The following is a 6251-nucleotide window of genomic DNA, read 5'->3' as shown; positions in this document are numbered from 1 at the left end:
ATTTTAATGACATCCTACTTGCAATACATTTCTATTCTAGTGTCCCTAGATTTTCTCTACTTTGTTTTATGATTCTCCCTCACTCAAACATAGTGTGATGGGAAGGTTTAGAATAATGAATTTGGTAAGTATAGGGACATCTAAACCATATAACTTGGTTGACCTTTTATACATTAAAAAAGTGTTAAACAAATAAGTTAGATGGGAAGTTATTATTATTAGTCTCTGCCTATATAATAACCAGGGAACTAATGTTTTCATTACCCACCTCCCGACACGCTCCCCCCCCCCCCCCCCAAACAATTAATTTTACACACAAAATATATTCAAAGTCTATTGTCTGGCTGGATTCATTTATAAAATCAATTTATAAAGCCAATTTTGGTGGGGTTTAATTTTATTTTTCAATATAAAAAAGCAAAAAAAACATTGAAGTAAAAAAAATAGATAACCATGAATTTATTACGTTGTCAGAGCTCATGTTAGCAACAGAGTCATCCATTTTTAATTGCCTAGGTTGCTTATTTTTGTAATTTTAGTACATATTTCCTTATGAGACCACTCAACCAATTGATGAGGTGAAAATATAAAATTTCATTATTATTTTTTATTTCAAGAAATTTAAAATTAAATATAAATATAAATTAATTTAAAAATAAATAAATTATATTTAATAAATTTTTATTAGTTTTTTTTGTTAGTACTTGTATGATGTGTAAAATTATAATTAAATAATTTAAATACAATTGTCAAATGTTATAAATATTTCTAAATAATTTTATTTTTATACATTATATATAACTTAATTTTTTTTAGCAATAACTTTGTATATCCAATAATTAAAATATTGATTGTTGTACTACTTATTAGATTTGCTTACCTATATTCTTTTTATAAATTTAATATGATTGACCAACTTATGCAAATCTTTTCATGAGATCTATCTTACATTTTAGACAAAGGAAGGGATGTTAGCTTTGCCAGAGCTCTTGTTTATAATGGGGATACAAGGTTGCTGCATGAATGTTAAAAAATATCATCTAATTAAATTTAATCAAATGTCAATGTAATTGGCTAATTCTTGAATCCTCTCTTCATTTTATTGATTCTTTGTGCCTGTGCGTCACCTTTTGTCAACCAAGGATGTGTTGTATATATTGTTTGAGGAGCCTTCAATGGTACAACATGTCACTGGTTTTGGGATTTATAGAATTTACACAACATTCTTATAATTTCTTATCATTTTTTTTAGCACAAGAGACAAAAGTTGGTATTAGGGCAAGGACTAGAAACTTCAAGATATTATTTTAGGATTTCATTTTTTTAACCACCATTTGAAATATTTAGAGAAGTATACAAGGAAATCATGCATAAAAGATAATGGTGGTAGATTAGTTTTTTACGATGGATGTTTATGGAGTTTCTTAGTTGTAAGGGTTTAATTTCTTGCATCAAAAGTAGGTTTGAAGAATTACTAGATATTGGAAAGGTTTTGAGCATTAAATTTGGTTAGTAATTGAAAAAAGTGGGGTTTATAATGTGGACTTTGGTATTTTGAATTCCTGATTTTGAATATTGTATGCATCGAAGGAAGGTGTGTTTTGGATTGATTATTATATGGATCTATTATTGATTGATGTCAATGTCATCTTCTAAAAATGAATACATATATGCCAAATATTATTGTTTTTTTTAGGATTGATTTTGTTATACATGAAAGGTGTTTAAAGACTCACACGAGTCATCAAATAGATAGATTGTAATAGGATTTATCATACGTCGAGGGAAACATAGGCACAATGATATTTGTCATCCTGAGTTAGCTTCTCACTTGGGGTTGATTTATTGTATGAGAAGAACTCTATTTATTTCCCTAAAGAAAAGATGGGGTTTGTGATATTTACGCCCCTTCAAGGAGCGAGGGAGGGGGTAGCAAGATTTTTGTGGATGCACTTAGTGTATTCATGTTTGTTTCAAAATTTGTCGAGCACTTGAGGAGACATTGATCACACATGAAGTTGTAGACTTTTGAAGGAAATGTTTCTCATGTCCAATATTTTGGTTGGTGATTTGTGCAACAAAAGATGAATTGTTTCCATAACACTTGAGTAAGCGCTAGACACACTAGGAGGAGATGTGGACTTTGAGAGGAAAGATGTCTCATATGCAACACTGGAGGAGGCATTAGACACACTCAAAGGAGATGATGAATTTAGAGGAAATGTGTCTTGGACATAGGGAGTGGGATCACTTTTGTGTTCTCTCATGTTGTACAAATAGTCAATGTTTACATGTTCTATACTGAAGAGATCTATTGATGCAATTAGTTTGGTGATTCTTAGAGGTTCTACAATAAAGAAACACTCATGTAGCCATTTTGGTATTTTTTGGGTGAGCGAGAAGGTTCGGTGAAGGTACTTCTGTTAGAAATAGACAATAATGGGGAGAGGGGTTAATCAATATTGTAACACTTTCACACCAAATAAATATTTCAAAACTTATATTCATCCACAAATAATAGTAATACTAAAATTAAGACATAACATTAGAGAATTCAAAACACCATGATTCTTTTGAGGAAACCCTAGCCAAGGGAAAACTTCATTGAGGATGGTACCCACAACTATGTATTAATATAAAAATACTTTGTTAGGAGTTTTGACCCTATTAGGAGTCATTACACACATTTAGTACATTAGTCTATGTTAAAGGACTAGACATTGCTAGAAGTCTCAACCCTGTTAGAAGTTATCTTACAATGGGAGGTCACTGCTCAATAATGATTTACAACAAATACAATATGTAATAGATACAATCCCAAAATGATTGTATTGATATCACAAATATTTGATTAGTCCTTTGTTTAACTCACATCTGATTTGAACATGCATCAAATCTCGCATTTGATAGTCAATATTATAATATCATCATAACATTATACACTAAGTTCACATGCCATCCTTCAAGCTCACATACAAAGAATGGCCTTACTTTATACCCTTCCAAAATACTTATCCAATCTGCCTTAAAAACTATTTTTCATAAGACATGTGACACATCAACCAAAATTGAATATCATAAATTACTAACTGAGGGTTAACATCTAGGATGTTCTCTCTATATTACTGAGTAATTGAATAAATAAGGCAATTCAATTCCTTAGGCCAATTTTCCCAGTTATTGTCACTTGCTCCGTTCTAATATTAACTAGTCAACATATTCTTCATCCAAAACATGTGCTAACCAATATTGTAACACAAATGAAGTCACTTATCATATTCAAACCTTATATCATCTATATCCAAATTTGTGGTCAATAATATTTACTCTGCTAAGCTCACTAATAAAAGTAATGTACATGTTCACTATTTCCCATGATATACTTAGGTAAATTTTATAATCAAAACTGAATCTGATGTTAGGCAGTCATATCACCTATCTTTGTTGACATCAATGACATTATTCGTGTCCTTAGTCATGATCACTTGCCAACAACTTCAAAGTCTCTAGAAGATTAAAACCCTTGCAATATTCCTCTTCTTCCAATCAAGGTATTAAGTTGGGGAATGATGGTGTATTTCATTATTTATTTTGATTTATGTTAGTTTTATTGATTATAAAAAATAAATGTCAATAGTTAACAAATAAGTTAGTTGTGAATTTACTCTTGTAAGTTGGTTTATAATAGGAATAAAATGCATTATAGACAACATGAATGTAATGAAAATATCATCCAATTGAATTCAATTAAATATCAATTTAATCGTCTATTTCCTTTCTTCATTTTCAATTCTAAATATCCATAGTATTACTAGAAGTTTTATATTCCAATCTATTTTGTTGTCATTATACATTTTTGTTGCTGTAGTACTTTAATTTTTTAAGGGATTCTCTTACATAATTAACTTGTGCCTGGTATGGAGTACACCTATTATGGATGACTAAGTATAGAAATATGTTCTATATTTGGTGCCAACTTGATTTGATGGTAATCTATCATACTTGTACATAACATAAGGATTGATACAATTGAAGATGCTAAGAAAAAACTTGAGGCCAAGACTATTTGAGAAACATGGTTTGGACAAAGAGGGGTAAAAATTTATGAAGACAAAAAGGATTACAACAAGGAGCACTATCCTGAGCAACAAGTTCATCAAATTCTTGCACAATCTCAAAGGGAAGTTGCCCCCTATCCATAATATTCCATCCTAGAGCATGACCAGAAGCCCATTTGGCCAAACAATTAGCAACTCTGTTCCATTCACGAGGAATGTAAGTAAGCCTAATGAACTCAAGAGATGTACAAAAGAGAAGAGTCTGATTAACAACAGTGGCTAGCTGCCAACTAACATCCGTAAGCTCCTGCGAGGAAAGCAAGTTCACCACCACTTGGGAGTCAGACTCATAGATAATCTTGTGCCATCCTCGCAAAAAATGCTACTCCATAGCATATAAAATGGCCTGAGCCTCCATGAGATTTGTTGAGCCTCCATGAGATTTGTTAGTGTAATCCCTCTTATGCACCGAGAAAAAGAATTTAAGCTCACTAGAACTGCAATGAGCCACTCCCCCAATACTAGCAGGGCTTGGATTCCCCCAAGAAGAACCATCAGTGTTAATTTTCAGAACTCCATGGGGAGGAGGAGTCCAATGCCCATCCTGATTCATCTGTCCTTTCCTTTATCATCGATGCTGCTTGGGTACTCTTTGAAATCATTGAGCTGCAACCCCATCCTAAAGATGAAAATTGAGGCGATTGCATATAGCAAGATCAACCAGATCCATACCCCCATCTAGTGCACACTTCACTTGAGTAGTTTCTTGAAGAGAATGTGAGATCTTCCACCAAAGATGCATAACACCAATCCAAACATCTTGGAAGATTCGATGATTCCTCTCCAGCCATATATGCCAGAGAATGAACGATGGTCCAACAATCCAACATCATGGAGAGGAGAAGACTTGGAGGGAGCATTGCCCAAGCGGGCCTATAACTCAGACAAAGAGGAAGCATGCCTACAAGAGCAACCCCAAGCACTCCACCAAAGGTGCCATAGCTGAGTAGAAATGAGCAATGCAAGAACATATGGGAGACAAACTCCTCCTCATTACCACACAAAACAAAATAAGAGGGGCCCTTAAATACACATTTACAAAGATTTTCCCACGTAAGATAGCAGTTGTGAGCCACTAGCCACATGAAAAAATTGCACTTGAACCAAGAAACTTTATTCCAAACTTGCTTCCACCAAGGGACCTCAGCATCCCCAAATGATTGTCTAGTTATCTCTTGATACCTAACAAAGACATGATATTTACCAAACAAGGTACCTCCCCAAGCCAAAACATTTGGTCCTAGCAAAGAGGAACACTCCTTAGAGGCCAAAATTTGAGAAAGCTCCCGATGATCCACCTCTGTGCCTCCAGAAGGACAATAAGAAGAGTGCTTCCCTCTCTAACCAACAACATGTCCTAATTGATAAGGAGTCTTGTAATGAGCCACTTAATCCCATCCAACAACGTGAAAAGAATCACAATGAGTTTGAAGATGAGGGTACATGGATAATATGGATGGGAATCCATCCCAAGCATCCAACCAAAACAAAGCCTCAGAGCCTCCCTTACATATCCAGAACAAACCTCTCTTGACTAAAAAAACACCAGTCTTCAGAGTATGCCATACCATAGAGCCATGACCTTCAAGAGGACGTGCTAAAATAGAGCAAGGATCAGTACCACGCAAATATTTATGGGTGATAATACGAGCCCAAAGTTGATGTTGTCCAGAGCACCATTGCCAAAAAAGCTTAGCAGCCAACGCTTGACTACTCAAGGGAGCTAATCAAAGACCAAGACCACCCTCCTTTTTCTGCTTGCAAACAATCTCCCAGCTAATCAAACTCCATTCAGTGCTACGCAAGTTACCAATCCAAAGAAATTTTTGAGAAAGAGCATCAAACTCCTTGAGAAACTAAACAGGAGCAGCCCGAACCATGCTTCTATAAGTAGGAAGAGCTTGAGTAACAGATTGAAGAAGAGTAACATGAGCAGTAGTCGAAAGCCATCTGTGAGTCCAATGATTTACCTTATCTTGAAGCTTGGTAATCAAATTTTTCCGGAAGAGTCATGGCTGCCTAGAAAGAACAATAGGGATGGCAAGATATGTCAAAGGAAGCAACCCAATCTGAAATTGCAAGATATCAACATTCCTTTGCTAAATAGAATCAAGAGTGTTAAAAAAGTAAATG

This window comes from Cupressus sempervirens, chromosome 3, assembly GCF_028749045.1.
Source record: "Cupressus sempervirens isolate cs-2001-9-10 chromosome 3, ASM2874904v1, whole genome shotgun sequence".
Taxonomy (NCBI): Eukaryota; Viridiplantae; Streptophyta; class Pinopsida; order Cupressales; family Cupressaceae; genus Cupressus; species Cupressus sempervirens.
Note: the sequence above shows the minus strand (reverse complement) of the source record.